Raw genomic sequence first — 17,334 nt, forward strand, 5'->3', positions numbered from 1 at the left:
AACGCTTCCCCCACCTTTGTGGCCTGGCTTCTTATCACTTAAATGTCAGCAAAATGGCCGTGTTCTCAGTGAGGCTTTCCCTTACCACTCAGTCTAGAGCATCTCCTGCAGTTACTCATAATACATCACCTGATTTTATTTTCTTCAAGGTGCTTATAACTCTCCGACATTATGTTTATTAATTACTCAATCGTTTCTCTACTGTCACCCCTTCCTTTGGAATGCAAGTTCCCTGAGGGCAGAGACCAAGGCTTGTCACTGCCCCATCTCTGGTGCCAACAACTGCACCTGGAGCAGAGCAAGCGCTTCACTGACATGTGCTGAACGGAGGCGTGACGCATACTACAGCACCCAGCACAGCGTCCTAGAAACAGTGGTGGGCTTTGGAGCTACCCCAAACTTTGGCTGCACAGACTGGCTTCAGTTCGGCTCAGCTATGGGAATTCTGAGGCACTGGCGAGTTCCCTGGTCTCTGTGGGATCAATCTCTTCATCTCTAAGTTCAGAAGAGAGAGAGATGACTTAGAGCGAGTTTTAGCTCATTAAACAGATGATCCTTCAAAGCATGGAGCTGGTGTCTGGTCCACGCGGGTGCCAGCAGCTGTCTCTTCCTTCTGTCTCCCTGTGGTGGAAACACTGGCATTGCTCTAAGCACCCGGAGAGATCACTGTGAACAGTGAGGCAAGCTCATGCATTCTCTTACAACAACGATACTGCTGATAAAGAAGCCACTGTCTCTCACAGAGGGCTTTTCTCTTTCAAGATTTGCACATGCAACTCATTCAATGCTGTCTCAGCCCCTTTCAAGGAGCCTGGGACCAGGAGGCAGGACATGGCCTGGGGGCCTTTGGAGGACTTTCAGGGCAGCTGAGCTGAGTTGGCCTGAGACTCCCAAAACCTTCATGCTGGCTGGACTTGGCCCAGGCACCACTCTGCAGCCTCACTGTGATCTCCGACCTCCTGTGGGGTCCCAGCTGCTTCCCTATCTTTGATTGCATGGCGCATTCCTTCCTCTGGCTGGGAAAGTGCAGTTCTGATAAGTTCAGTGATGCTCAGAGTCCTTGGGAGGTTAAGGAACTTGGGACCCAGTGTCAGCTGTACAGTGATGGAAGCCAGATGTTGCAGAGGAGCTGAAGCCAACTGGAAAGGAACAAGTTTAAGGAAAGGGCCAGGATCCCGTGGCCCTCTCCCGCCACTGTTCCTGAGATGGGGAGGAAAGGCCCGCAGCTCTGCCTGGACCTGCTGAGTCTCCACACTGTCTTCAGGTCCTCATTCTGAGCAGCACTCGATAGCCAGTGCTGAGCGCCGGCTGCATGCAGTCCAGCTATGCCCTGGGAGGGACCCTGGAGGGGCGGGCAGAGGCCCTGCTCTCAGGGAGAGGAGCAGTTGGTTATGTCTGGTGCAAACACCTTATCTTACTGCAGACTGTCACAGAGTTTGTGGATTGGTGACTGTCCAGGGGCCCCACTGAAGAGTGCTCCTCTCAGCCACTGCTCCCCTGAACACACCATGATACAGCAAGAGCGCATAGCAGCTATCAGATATTAAGCTTCTGTTACATGCCAGATACTGAACTGGTGTTATATGTACGTGATCTCATTTAATCCTTGAATCAAAGTAGTCGTACCTCTCCCCTCTTCTTTTGCAAATGAGGAGACTGAGGCTCTGAATGGCAGGTGACTTGGTAGCTGGTCACACAGCAGGTCGGTGGTGAAGCTGGAGTTTGCACACACTTCTCATTTGGATCCTTAATCTGCACATTGCCCACGGTAGCTACTAACTGTCCCATGGCAATGGGGCCAGGTGATCTGTTAGCAGTAGGGCCAAGAAGTCAGCTTAGTAGCCTAATCTGGACAGGCTGAGGTCAAGTCCAAGAGGGTTAGCCAGACGGAGGGAACGGGAAGCAGCAGTCGGAGTGAGTTGGAACAGGTAACCTGGAGCCTGCACTATCCCCAGCACTCTCCTTGTCCAGCATTCAGTGAGGTGTGAGCTGGGGGACCCAGAGTTTAGGGGCTGGATTCCAGCTCTGGTCCTTGACCTTGGGCAAGTCCTTCCACCTCCTGTGCTGCTTTCTTCATCTGTAAACTGGAGGATCTGGTTGCGTCTACTTCCCCAGCGCTGTTGTGAGAATGAAAGAAATTCTCCACCAAAGGGCTTACTTATTGCAGTGATGGTTTGCAGGGCTCCCCACGTGTCACTGATATTAGGACAGGGAACTCTGAGTCTGCCTTCAGAGCGGTAGCCTGTCAGCCACCTTCAGCTCCACAGACCAGCCGTTCTTCTGTGGGAGTGGCAGATAATGAACAGTTTACAGACATGCATATTTGTTTGAGTGCAAAATAAGTTCAAAATACCACATCCTACTCAGTACACGACTCCCAAAATAGTCACCAGAAAGTGTTAGAGGAGATTGAACTTGTTCCTTTTGTGCTTTCTTTCGTCCAAAGCCTGTGTCAGTAGACGGGGCAGACCCCCAGTTCACAGCTAGGAGGGGGTGTAAAGGCAGGAAATTGACCCCAGAGGACATCTGCAAGAAGAGAGAAATGGACTTTAGGGAGGACTGATGACCATGCAACGTGGGGCCTTCGTTCCTGTTATTCTGCACCAGCGATTTCCCACCGGCGTGCCGCACAATTTTTAACACATGCAACACCCGACCATTTAGTCAGGGGCACTGACCTCTTTCCCCTTAGATTGTCAAATAAGACAACAGCCAACACAACAATAGCCATCCAGTGTGAATGAATCACAATTATAACTATTTTTGGTCAGATCAGCAAAAGATATAATACATTTTTGGGGTGCCTTAGGATTTTAGTAACCAGTTTATGTGCTGTGTGATGAAAAGGTTGAACACCGCTGCGCTGTGTGGATGCTGCCCTGGACTTCTGCAGCATAGCGGCCTTGTTGTTTCCCTCAGGTGGCCTTACAGGGCAGCTCCCAGGGCCACACGGCAGAGGTGGCTCACCAAGGGCCCCGCTGCCCGGCTGTGTCTGCTCTAACCACTGTTAGAAAAATGGATCCCCGACATCTGCCTTTTTCTCCAGGGAGCTCATTTCTAAAGCAGAGTCACTGTGGGCTCATCTGATTGGCAGATCTTAAGTCAGGTGGCTGTGCCCCACTAGGTAAGTGGGACTTGACAGCAGGGGAGCCCTTGCTTTGCAGCCTCAGTTGTGCAGCTGATTTATGTGCCAGGGTCCGGGCATATGCCGCACACATAAAAAGCAATATGCTCGAAGGAAGCACCGTATACCACAGTCTGGACTTATAAGACTCAAATGAGTGATTTTTATTTCATTGTTAAATGCTTTTTTCTTTCCTTCTTACTCTATCAAACTATTCCTCACAGGGTTTCTTAAAAGAGCAGCCTCAGTCTCCCATGATGCTTTTAAAATGCAATTTATTGCACACATTTTATTAGCATCCACCGCTTAGTAATGCAGCCGACGTTCTAAACGGCGCACATCCACCCGAAGAATTGTGCCAGCTGGAGACGTCATTAGTTTGGTATTTTCAGTTGTCTCTTTGCTCGAGACGTCATTAGTTTGGTATTTCCAGTTGTCTTCAAGGATGTTTTGGATAGAGACACAGTGAGACCAGTCAACTGTGTGTTTTAAAATAGCTTAATTTCTCCAAATCAAACTCAAGGTAAAATCCTCTACGGGGCCTCATAAGCAGAGGGGCAGCGTGGGCTTCAGCGACACAGCTGCTGGGAGGCCTGGCTCCTAGGACTCTCCTTGACCTCAAACAGCTGACACCTGGGCCAGCGGCTCCCTCTGTGTCTCACCTTCCTCTTCTGTAACGTGAGCAGGGGTGAGGCCAGTGGCTTGACATTTAGGTATTTATTCCTTTAATTATTTGTTTGCTTGTTTAATTTTTTAGCTGCTAAACCCTTTGGCCCCAAAACAAAATATTATGCAGAAGCCCAAAATATAAATAAAAGCAAATAGTTCTTGGAGTTCTACCCTCCCCTATTGCCATGGAAGACCTTGGGGGCCAGGCTGCACGGAGTTTTTAGGGTTAGATGGTCACTCAGGTACCTTCTGGTTTGCTGTACGCCTGAAAGGGTTGAGTTTCGACCTACTTCAGTCACTTTGTAGCTTTGAGGGCTCAGGCAGGTAACATAGCTGCCTCATTTCTCATAGCTCCCTGTTTTCTCATTGTAAAATGGGACATTCATATTGTACTTTAAGGGTTGTGATAAAGAAAATTCTAGCACATTGTCCAGACACACACGGGACGGAAAACCTGAGTATGGCATAGGCCCTTGCCCAATGTTGACTCCCTTTCATAATTTTTTCCAACACACTTGAGAGGAGTTTTGCCAGGTGAGATATAAAACACCTTATGAGGTTTCAAAGGCAGCTGGCACCCAGCTCAGCAGCTCTAGGCCCGGGGGCGCTGCTGTACCCAGTCACCCTGGGCATGGAGTGTTTCTTCAATTCTGCATTTTCACCAAGCTGAGGTGCCAGGGATTTTACAACTCATCTTATTATTGAAGATATTAAAATGTTTACTTAAAACATTTTAATATCTTCACTTAGACTTGATGAAACAGAGTAAGAATGGTATACTCAATGCCTTGATGGAGCCCCTGTACAGACGGGACAACTGACCTTCTGTGACCTCACTCAAGGTCATACCACTCGTCAGCATAGAGCTGACCTGAGACCCACCTCCTGTCCTGTGCTTCCTTCCTGACCCCCAAATCTTGACCTCTCATCACTGTGCTTTATGCCATAAATAAGTCCTTTGTTGGGGCGATGAGAGACTATTCACCAAGGAGGTGGGATTAGAGTGGGGGAAACATGAAACAAAAGTTTATTCTAACCTTAATTTTGACAATCCTGGAGCTTTATAAGAAAGGCAGATGTATAAATACATTGATTATTCTTTAAAAACAAACAAAAAAGCTCTTTCTTAATCCCACAGTTCTCCTTCCTTCAGGACTGTGCAGTTGGGTGCCAGCTGGGGGGTGAAGGCTACGGGGGGAGGGCGGCAGGGCCGCTGTGACCCCTCAGCCCAGGACCTGCACGGCGGGCGGAGGAGAGTGCGCCGCTTTGCTCTCGGGTGCTCAGGGGCCCACCCTAGATCAGTGTGATGAACCAGAGAAGGAAACGAAGGGAACGTGACATGTGTCTTCAGGAGGTATCTTCACAAGCCAGCAAAAATCAAATAAGTTGTGTAAATATTTGGTGACTAACCCACCCCTGTCTTGAGAAGTGGGAGAAGTCAAGGATCTTAGATGTTTGGTGATGTTTACTCTAAACTATTTAAATATGACCACTGCACTCAACTCTGTGGCAGCGGAAAGATAACTAAATGCCCATTCCTACAGCCTCGTCACCACAAGGCAGGACGGGCTGTGTCTCCAGATGGAATGTTCTGGTTGAGATGGCGTGGAGGAGAGAAGGTGGGCTGTGGAGTCAGACAGAGCTCAGCTTGAATCCTGTCTGAATCATGAGCAACCTGAGTAACCTTAATAAGATCTTCCAGCTTCCTGAGCCTCAGTTTCCTACCCTATACAATGGGGGTGTTAAATTTAGCTTACACACCACTTGGGAATTCAATGAGCTGGCCTTGGGATTGCTCTTAACACATCATAGATACTTGATACATTGGTTTCCTCCCTTATTAAGTGGGGAGGGGTTTTAAAACCAAAGATGTGGTCCTGGACCAGAATTGAGACCCTGAGAATTGAAGACACAGATCTATGACTCACCTCAATAATTTTTCAGGTCTAAGGGGAAGTTTTCAAACTTATTTGGCTGCAGAACCCCTTTCCCCTACATAACACGTATTCAACCCTGTGGAACTAGATTATGACCTAGATTACAGGCCTATCTCTGGATCCCTGGGTCCATTGAAATCTTGGTTTAAAATGATTCTTTACCCAGGGGAACAACCACCCTCTGCCCTAGCATGAAGGCTCTGGAGCAGGGGCAGCCCTTAAAACTTTATTCTGAACTCTTGCTCTCTGTTGGGGTCTGGTTTGGCTCCCCACCAGCTAAGTGACCTTGGACAAGCTGCTTTAGCTCTTTGAGCTCTGGTTTTCCATCTGATACATGGGGCAGTGCTAGCCCTGGTCTGGAAGATGTCGTGAGCCTGCAGTGTGACATTTGCCAAGTGCTCAGCCAGTAGCAGGCCCAGAGGGAGGGCGCTGTGGTCTCCGTGGGGATCTCTCTGGGCTCCATGTCAGCCTGGTCCTGCTGAGGACCTGTGGCTTCTTTCCCAGCCCACGGGAGCCTGGTGGGAGCCCCTGTGTTTCCTCCTCGGAGGCCAGGCAGGCGTGCTCCTCCCAGCTGGTGTGTCCGAGCAGCCACAGGGCCTGTGGGTTTATGCCCTGGAAGCCCAGTCTCATAGACAGGTCCTGCCAGAGTGGTACTCTCTCTACCAGAGCAAAACCAGTACCAGGGACCCTGCTGTTTCCTGGTGACACAGGAAGTAACATCATTTATAGAGTAGCTCAAAATAAACAAGGACTGGCAGCGCTGGGACCCATTCATGTGGAGGAGGGAGAAAGCCCTGACTAATAATAACATAGAAATGAACCTTCGCCTAGCTCGCTCTCTCTCTATCTCAGTCTCTCCCCCTCCCTCCCTCCCTCCCTCCCTCCCTCCCTCCCTCCCTCCCTCCCTCCTTAATAAGCTTCCAGAAGGTTAGGGACGTGGGGGCTGAATGCAGTTAAAGCAGAGAATGGAACACAACCTCACACTGAATATTAGACACAGAAATTCAAACACCTTCAGTTCCCACCACGTGGACTTTCTCACATCCCTGCATCTCCTTGGGCCCTGGCCTCCCCCTTGTCCCCTGGGCTTCTCTTCTCCCCTCTTTCCCCCCTCCCTCTCCTGTTTGCTGTGTCACATCCCTCACTATCACACAGACGACAAAGATGAGAAGAGTAAACCTTACAGAACCCTGACAAAGCACCACGTGTGTTTCCCACCATTTCCCAGTCCTTAGCTCACTAAACCATCATAATCACCAGGAGGTAGTCCTGTAATTACCCCAGTTACAGTGGGGGGGGACTCAGTGACGCTCAATTATTATTCAGGTGCGGTGAGGCCAGCAGATCAGAGACGACTGCCACTGACCAGGTGATTTATACTCTCAGCTCCCGAGAGGAAGGGCCCCACGGGGAAGCACCAGGGTCACTCAGGAGGCAGCAGGAGTGGAAAAAACGGGGCGAGGCCTTTACCATGGTTTTTATGGAACGGAATTGGTGAGGCAGGTAAGCAGGCTTGGGATTGGGTAGTATGAGTAATTTCAGCGGGGTCAGGGCATAGGGCCTGTCTCTGACAGTCTGGCACCTGGCCCTGGGGTGATGGGGCAGGTGGATAGTGGCTCGGAGTGTGAGAGTCCATGGAGGAGGTGGTGAGGGTGGAAGATCTGGATCAGTTGGTTGACATATGAAAGGTGCACTAGGGTCATTTACTATCTCCAGGAATCGGCTAGGCCAGGGAGGGCAGACCCTCCACTGTCAACAATGCACAGAGGTCAAATCATCAGCATAAAACAACACACTCGATACATGTGCAAATCCACAGCCTGAATCATGGAAGTGCCATCCACCCAGGGGACCCAACTCCGCTGAGCTGGGTCTGGTGGGGGGCCAGGCATCGTGCTGGAGGTTGGAGATAGACAAATACATGAGGGAGAAACTCTCTGTCCTCAAAGACTTCACAGTCTAGTCAGGAAACTCCTATGGGTCCCTGAGGGTAACCTGATGCAGAGCATCCCAGGCTGGAGATGAACACAAACATTATTTGATGAAAGGCAGTCAGAACAGCAGGGAAGGGGGAGGCGACAGGAGCTACCCAAGGGGGGCGAGTAAGAAGGTTCTGGCAGGAAGACATCAGTGTCTCCAGGACCAGGAGCAGAACACGGAGATGAAGGAGGCGCCCACAGACACGTGCTTCTAGAAGCAGCACCCAGGGAGGCTCCAGGTGGTCAGGAAACACGGTGTGTGAGGAGGGGTGACTGGGCCAGGGGCTGAGCCGTGGGGACATGGGCAGGATAATCTGAGCGGCTAACGTCAGTCCCGCACCCTGTGGGGACTGAGTCGGCTGGTCCCTGCAGCGTTTGCTGGTCTTCGCGGGGACGGGCACCTTCTCTCCTGTTCCTTCTTCAGTGCTGTGGGGTCAGCGGCTCAGGGCCCAGCCACCCTTCTGGTGTCAGGCCTGGAGCCCGCTCCTCTCTCCCCACTTTCCAGACGAGCACTTTCTGTGCGATTTCAAGGCTTGTTTCCAGCCCCTGAGGGACCTCTTTAGTCACTGTTTAACCCAGGGGGAGGAAAGCGAGACACAAGTGCCAGAGACCACAGAGGAAGGGGGAGCTTGGGTCCACTCTTAACTGATGCAAGAGGGCTCACGGGGCTTTTACAGCTGGGGGACAGTTCCAGAAGGTTCCTCTTGTCGGCGCTGTGGAGTATGTAGCAGAGGGAGATCCTGGGGACAGTGGGCAGTTAGGAGGCTGTTGTGTTGGTTCGGATTTAAAAAGAAAAGAGAATAGAAATGCCTGCAGACAGAGGCAGCGTTTCTGGTGTGGAACCGGTGGCCTGGTGGAAATCGGGGCTCGGGAGGTGAAGAAGTGAGAAAAGGTGGTGGATTTCCAGGGGGTGGCCGGTAGGGGGCCCCTGCTCTGGCCTCGAGGGCCTATTTGCTCAAGAAGGAGCCGAGTTTAGGGGAGACTGGGAGGTTATGGGACCTGACTTAGGAGGCAAATCCAGCCAGCAGGTCCACCTAAGACTCAGTCTAGAATTTTCCATTCTAGCTCTGCAACCACACAACAGATGTGAGCTTGTGACTGTGCAGTGGGGCTGGATCCAGGAACACGGGTGGGTGGCATGGCCTGCAAGCCGTGTGCCCGAGAATGTGGGCTTGGTCATGGCCCCTTCCCCTTTCGCCCAGGCTGTGCTGGGAGCCTGGCCCCGGGGAGCTCTCCAGCCCGCAGGTCTGCGGGGCAGGGGCTGCCTCCCGGGGCTCCCCTGCGGAAGCCAGGAGCACGGCTTTCTCTGGAAGGACTTGCAGGATCGCGGAACGCTTGCAGGGGCGCTGAGAGGCCACCACCAGCGCTCGTGACATTTTCTTCGGTAACAGGCGCGTGCTCTGGTTATCTTATCGGGCACAGCTTCCTGCGGCCCCTGCTCCCCACCCACGCGGGGCGAACTGTTCTCGCCAGTGGCCGGTGGCCGCTGTGGCTGACGTTAGGGGTGCTGTAGCCACCCCTGCATCCGCACCCTGTGGGGACTGAATCGACTGGTCCCTGCAGCCTTTGCTGGTCTTCGCGGGGACGGGAGCCTTCTCTCCTGTTCCTTCTTCAGTGCTGTGGGGTCAGCGGCTCAGGGCCCAGCCACCCTTCTGGCGTCAGGCCTGGAGCCCGCTCCTCTCTCCCCACTTTCCAGACGAGGGCCTCGGGGACTAGGGTGGGATGAGCGAGGCACTCGACTCAGGGCCAAATCCAAGGGGGCTCTACACATCTCAGTCATCAGGATCAGTAGTTTATTGCCCGATTTTGAAAAAATAATCAAAATTAATGTGAGGCATCCAAGACGAACAAAATAGCAAAAAGTTGAACGAAGACCGAACCTGTTCTGTGCGCGCCTCACTCTCCCTGCCTCAGCTCCTCCCTGTCTTTATTTAAGAAATTGAGTTTTTGTTCATCATGAGTTTTTGCATTAATTTTGATTTTTTTAAGTATTGAAAATTATAGATCTTGATGACTGAATTTCTGGGAGCCCCATTAAATGTCACAACTCTGGAGGGGCGGGCAAGTGCCTCTCTGTCCTGACCTTAGTCCTTGCTCTGCTTTGGACTCACTGGAGGACAGGCCACAGCTCTGGACCCTGGACAGATGTCTCCCCATGCCCCCTAGAAGCATGGCCCCTAGTTTTAGAGTAAAGGAGGTTGGGTTGAGGGGCAGGAATTCTGTGGGAAACGTCACTATGGTTGCAACTTGCAACAGAGCTTTCTAGTTTGGTGCCAACAGCTCAGACACTGACTGGTAGTGTGTTCCTCTAAATGTCCGGTGGCTGCGTGGTTTTGGAACCTCACTGGCACTCAAGACATGCTGACTAGATGAATGAGGAAAGGAAGACATGAATCCTCAGCTGCATTTCCAGTCACCTGCTGAAATCTCCCTGTAGAACCCTCAGAATCCTTCACACTCCCCATGTCCAGATGCCACCTTATCATTCTCTCCCTTAGACTGCAGCTGTCAGAAGACAATAGTTTTCTCTGGGCTACAACATTGCACAAGTCAGTGCAATGGCCAATTAGGAACAGTAGTAGCAACAAAAAGTATAGCCGTTCGGTATTAATGGAGATGCTGCACTTAATTTTTAAACTCTGAACAATTGTGAACGGATGGAACTAGCTTTCTCTGCAGCATATATTTCATTCCTCGTACAAAGAAATCAGCTATTCTCTGAAGATCATTGGGAGGTATAAAAAGAATAACACATAACATAGAATCACAGAGATAAAAGGGAAGGACAAGCCAGAGAAAAGAAAGATGGAACTATTTCTACAGTCACACCTGGCTGAGAGTGTCTCTAACGAGAAGAGATGTGAATTAAGACACATAAAACTGCGAGACAGAATGCGTGCTGAATGTATTATTCCATTCAAGTTAACTTTGCTTAGTTCATTTTTTTTTTTTTTTTGGTGTGGTTAATTCATTCTCAACTAACCTTTTGATGTTTTTATAAAGCCCTAAGAAAAAGGATCCCCTAGGTTGTGGTTAATGTGAATTGATTGGCCTGACACTGAAAAATGCCTTAAAAATTCTAGTGCCTGTGTTGGGAGAACCAGACAATAAATTCATGCTATATAGACATGTGCCCTAGCGTAGCTTATTCAGGGATTTACAAGCTGCACCCTTTCAGTGGTCTCTGCTATTTTTGAGCTCCTACTGTGCGTTGGGCCATATGCAGGGCACGGAGGATGAGATGTGAAATAAATCTCTGTCCTTGCCCTAATGAGATACCAGTCTGCAAGGTGAGGAAGGCGTGCATGCCAGCATTGGCCCAGTAATGGAGAGGGCATGCAAGCTTTGTGCCAGGAAGGAGGAACCTCAGTGAAGACCCAACAGAATCTACTTTGGGTGGGTCGTGGGGGATGACTGAAGGTGGTGCAGAAAGTCTCTGCAGAGTTGGGGCCATTCGGATGGCGTTTGGAAGGCAAAGGGTAGGTAGCAGGAGCCACTGGGTAGCCTTGGAAGGTGAGTGACCCTCTCATGTTAGTGTCTGCAAGGCTGAGGCATGCACAGGGACACTCTGGGTGGAGAACACCCCCAAGTGAGAAAGTCCTGCCCTCAGAGAGCTGCATTTCCCTGGAGAGCAGGAGTGAGGGGTAAGGGGACGGTGAAGGTTCGGCTGGTTCATTGAAAGTCTTTTATACCTCACTAGGGAGACTTCCTCTTGCTCCTAAAGGCCATCAGTCATGAGAGCAACAAGGAGAGATTGCATTTGGACCACCACATGGTTGACCACTCGAAGGATGGAGTGGAGCGGGAAGACCAGTGAGGCAATGGCTCTCTGATCGCCTCGAGGTCAAAGAGCTTGCTGTCCCCTGACATGGGGCTCTGATTCTCTAGGGTTGTTAATCTGGTAGGGGACTGACAAGTCCCTCCTCTGCTCTAGCCTTTTAAGAGAGGTTGGGCCAGCCTCTGCTGCAGGATGCTGTTTGGCCCACCATTCTCTAACCACATTTGTAATGTGTGCCCAACTCAGTGCCAGGAGCATCGATATGGACTCTACTGTGCAATTCATACAACATCTGGAGAATGGGGCATGGTGACCCACGTTCAGAAGAGGAAACTGAGGCTCAGGGGTCAGTCTCATGTAGGAAATGAGGAGCTGTGGCCTAAATCAGGTCTTCCGACTTCAAAGTTTTACGCTCTTTCCATAGACATACATTGTCTGATAAGTTCCTTCTTTCCTCTCTCCCTCCCACCACCTTCCCTCCTTCAATTTCATTTTTTATTTCTACTCATTCACCCATCACACATTCCCTGAGCAGCGTGAGCCTCCACCTCAGTCCCCCAGGGTCACCTGCCACCTGGCGTGAATCCTCCAGCCCCCGACTTGAGCTCAGCAGGAATTGCTCGAGCAGCTTCTATGTGGCTGGCCTTGTACGAGCCCTGGCCATCTGTGATGGATGAGATAGGTTCCCGTTCCAAAGATCTCTGTCTAATGCAAGAAACAGATGTACGAACGAGAAATTACAGTCCACTGAGATAAGTGTTAAACGGGCTCTGCGCACACCCTCTCGGGACCTCATTTCCCCCACGTTGTAAAATCGATGATTTATTTTCACGCTGTGTCCAGCTTTGGTGCCCTGTGCGCCTTGCTCGAAGGAAGGAAAGTCAGGCCAAGCTGAGCGGGGTCTACCGGCCTGTGTCAGCGCCTGGATCCAGCGCTCAAGGTCTTCATTGTCTGCTTTTCAGAATCTCTTATTAAATAAGGGAGGGACTGTGAAAAGTTTACATTTTAAGTCTTACTGCCCTATGAAATAGTAATAAACCTTGCACAGAAAAACTCATCTGAAATTATGGAGTTCTCTGTGTTAATGTAGCAAGGATGCTTCCCGGAGGTGCTCAGTGTCTTACACGATTGAATAATAAATCATTTCAAGAGAGCTGGTGAATATTTATACGAGGTAATAAAAGTTTGATTCGCTCATAAAAGAATTTAAGGAAGAGAAAATTTAAAAAGTATTGACATATGTATAGGAAAAAATACACATTAAGGAGCTCAAATAAAATGTTATAGCAGTTGTCTCTGGGAGGGACAGTAACACATGGCATTTGTTTCCCTTCCATATTTTTATGGATTTTCGAAGAATTCTTCCATGAGCATGTGTTGCTTATCGTTTTAGAAAATAAACATTCCTTTTTAAAACCTTTCGGTGACTTGAAGACTGAATTCTGTTCGTGGGCTTCCACGTGTCCAGACCTTTGCTGGAAGGGACGCAGAACTGCCTAGTGTGAAGCTCTTTTGTCTCTAGAATGAAAATTAAATTGCTTCAAATATATTTGTGAGAAGGCCTCCTAAGCAGACGGAGATGCCTTCCCCTACGCAAGGGAGCTGGGGGCTGAAATGCCAGCCTTCTGTAGAACAGCCCCCGCCACAGCCATAGCACCTGAAAGTCCACTGGCAGCTATGAGACCTCACAGGGGCGTCGCACACGCTTAACAGAGTGGATCAGAGTGAATGGACGGGACGGACACCTGTTGCCACAGGTAAGACAAATGACATTAACTAGGACAGATGCTTATTCTTACCTAATGCTCGTTCCTCGCCGAGCTCTGTTCCACACTCCTAATACATTAATTCACTTTGCTGAGGATTAGCTGACTTGAACAAGAGCAGGGATTCAGAAACCCTTGGGTCCAGTCCTTCCCAGTCTCTGGGCTCAGGTCTCTCATCTGTAAAAGGAGGATGATGCTGTCCTGTCTTGAGTTCGTCTGAGGCTGATGCAGAGGGTGAAGTGAGATTGTGGGTAAACCAAACTCCCTCAGAGACTCACTCATTCATTCAGGAAACATCACCACATATTTAGTTTAATTGTAATTTTAACAAGAGAGGAAAGACGTAATGCCCTCTTTCTCAATGATCCTGCATAGCCCCCTGAAGGATGTGTCCCAGGCCGGGCCAGTCACAGACTTCTGGGAAGACCCTGGGGCTCAGGCCTCTTCGTTTGGGGCCACATATGTGTGTAGAGGACACACCGTGTAAGGTCAGCAAAGCAGCGCTGGTGATGCTGAGAGAGGGAAGGACGGGGGACCCTGACACTGTGGAACAGGGTGGGCTCACAGCTACTTCCGTCCCTGGAGCTCTTAGTTACCCAAGGCAATGTATTTTGGTTTTTTGGCTTCTGATCATTGTAACTGAAAAAATCTATTTGACCAGATAAAATAAAAGATGGATAGAAGGACACTAAAATATTCACACTGAAGGCAAGGCGATTTTCATTTTCGCGTTCGTTTCTTTCTGTATTAAAAAAAAAATGTTTCACAAAGGTGGTTTTCTACTTATAATAAGAAAGAAAGAAAACGTAAGTGCTCTCAAGGCTGCACTGTGGTTCCTGCCTTGGGAACTCCTGTTTTCGGGGTGGCCACCTCGCCGGGCCCCTTGGGCTGGAGGGTGCTGCTACGCTGCTCATCACTCCCAGTCAGTCCCATGGAGAGACCTGAGCTCTGCCCAGTCCGGTCTCAGCCCCCACTTGACTCTTCTATGTCCGTGTTTTCTCTGCCCTTCCCGCATTTGATCATTTGATGTCATGTGCTTGAGTTCTTTGGGCTTCTCTTTGCTGGGAGCTCTCAGGGTTCCCAGCCGAGGGCCTGGGCCAGATGAGGCCATTGGCCCCTGTTTGTTGAATGTGTGCCTGAAATACCCCACAGACTGGCTCACACACCACCATTCCAGCCACCTTCTTACTTGCCTTCTGTAGAGGCACAAAGAAGTCAAATGCAAGTTTATTTCTCGGCTTCCTGTGCAGCTAGGAGGGTCTAAGTCACATGGCTCTAACCAATCAGATGTTGGCAGGAGAACCTAGAGAGGCTTCATTCCCAGGTAAAAGAACAAAATCTTGCTACTCTGCTCTGCCCCCTTCTCCTTACCTGTGTCACTGAGGTTCTTCCCAAAGGGCACACACAGCGGGCACCTTGTGTCCACCAGGTACCAGGTACAACAAGAAACCCAACACACCAGATGGCAGAGCGTCAGGAGGGAGGAACCTTCCCTGCACTTCTGTTCCCACTTCATGAAAGAAAGCCATCCTTTCCCTTCCTCCTGAACTTAGCCTCTGGGACATCGAACTCATGGAGGAAATCAGGGAGGGCCAAGCAAAGGAGCTTCTGTGAGAAATACTAAAAGCAGAGACATCTTATTTCTTCCACATCAAACACATGCCAGGTCAAGGCTCAGTCTCTTTCTGTCTCTACCTTTTTATCTATTTATCTATCTCTCCATCTCTCCATCCATCCATCCATCCATCCATCCATCCATCCATCCGTCTTCTCTCTATTCGCCTTCTGTTCATCCAACCACCCACCCATCCATGCATCCACCTAGCCATCCCTTTATCTTCTCTCTGCTCGCCTTCTGTTCATCCATCCACCCACCCATCCATGCATCCACCTCGCCATCCCTTTATCTTCTCTCTACTCGCCTTCTGTTCATCCATCCACCCACCCATCCATGCATCCACCTCGCCATCCCTTTATCTTCTCTCTACTCACTTTCTGTCCATCCATCCATGCACCTACCCATCCACATATTCAATCTTCCATTTCTGTTAACATTCCACTTCAGGAATGAGAAGTTTAACAGTTCTTGTGCATTAACACATCTATTTGAATTTTAAAGTGAAGTCAGACTTTCCTGTCAGACAGTAAGTTGGATCTGGCTGAAGCCTTTGAAATTAGGACTAGTTTTGCTAATTAAGCTACATGGCAGATATTTTCCATAAATTAAATGAGTTAACTCAGACCCTCCAAGGTTTTGACAAAGTAGATCTAATAAGCTCTTCTACAACACTGCAAACTGCCCGGTCCGACATGGTAGCCACTAGCCATGTGTGGCAACTGAGCACTTGAAATGTGGCTAGTCCACAATGACATGTGTTTAAGTGTAAAATACACACATTTTGAGGTTTCAGGTGGATGTGAACTTTTGGGGAACACAATTCAACTCACCACACCCATCTTTTTTCTTTCTTGAATTTATGGCTATTTGATAGAATCTCCACTTAGTCGTTTGTTTTCTGACTCCCATGACAAGAATGTAAGCTCAGAACAGCAGGAATTTGAGTCCATTTGTTACTGCCATTGCTCCCCAGCGGGTCCTGGCACGTGACAGGGCTTCATGACTCTGTGTGGGCTAGAGGATGGTGTGCCGGTGCCCCTCAGGGGCCGCTGTGTGGGCCAGGTCCGGGTAAGCTAAGGATTTCCTCAGTCCCTGGAGCCCTTAAGCGAATTCCCTGCCGCCCCCCCCAGCCAGCCCAGCAGGCGCTCCTGCACAGCAGCGTTTAAATGAATTACTCCCCGTGCTTGTTGGCTCTGGTTACAAAGGGAAAGCAGGGGCTGAAATCGACTAGGTGGGAGATTATTAATGGCTGTTGCTGTGTAAGAGGGTTTGTTACTCGCCTTTATATTCCTTTTGGAGTTTAAAGGAGCCAATCAAATCAAAGCAAAAGGCACTGCATACTCACAGAGATGAAAAAGAAGACAGATATTGAACAGTAAAATATAAAGAGGGGGGAAAAGATCATCGGTTATCCCATGACCCACAGGCCAGCCTCTTTGGCTTGTTCTCCATCAGTGTTCTATGCAGCGTGAATCCTGCTTGAGATCCTACCCTGTGCAATTTAAATCATGCTCATTTTCCCTTATGAGGCCATGAGCATTTTCCACATCGTTAAAGACTAATAATAGTTACCATTGGTGGTGCTTACTCTGTGGCAGGCTCGGGGCCAGGTGCTCTACCCTATTTAACTCCTTTAATTTCCATGACCGCCACATGCATATGGCTAAAAGCGATGGCTGAAGGGACAGGCTCCAGAGCGAATGACCTGGGTGCCAGTCCTGGCTCTGTGGCCCCCAAGCTGTGTGGCTTTGGTCAAGGTGGGTGTATTTGTTTCCCATGGCTGCCATAATAAATTACTACAAACTTGGTGGCTTCAAACAACAAATGTACCGTATTGCACTTCTGGCCAGAAGTCTGTAATCAAGGTGTCTCTGAAGGCTCTGGAGGAAGGTTCCCTCCTGCCTCTCCCAGCTTCTAGTGGCTGCTGGTGATCCTCGGCGTCCATGGCTTACAGAGGCGTCACCTCAATCTCCGGCTTCATCCACACACTTCTTCCCCATGTGTATATGTGAGTCTGTATCTTCACTCGGCCTTCTTAAAGACTCCAAAACAAGGTGGATTTGGGTGGAGTGAGGGCCCACCCTAATCCAGGATGACCTCATCTTAACTAATTACACCTGCAAATACTCTATTTCCAAATAAAGTCACATTCTGACATTCTGGCTGAACAGGAATTTGGGGGGACACTATTCTACCCAGTACAGTGGCTAACCTTTCTGTGGCTCACCTTTCTCATTTGTCAGATGCAGGGACTAGTGCCTATCTTATGGGGCGGTGCCATGGTCAGATGAGGGCATGTAGGAGTACAGATCGCTTAGGACAGTGCTGGCATCCTGCAGTCCCCAGGGCTGTGTTTGCTGTAATGATGAGGCAGTTGTCTGATCAGCCCCATCAGTCTAACCTGGAAGCTGGGTCTCAGCAAGGCTAAGGGATGCTCAGAGCCCTTCAACCCAGCATGAAAAA

This window comes from Miniopterus schreibersii (assembly GCF_964146895.1).
Source record: "Miniopterus schreibersii genome assembly, chromosome: 17".
Classification (NCBI taxonomy): Eukaryota; Metazoa; Chordata; class Mammalia; order Chiroptera; family Miniopteridae; genus Miniopterus; species Miniopterus schreibersii.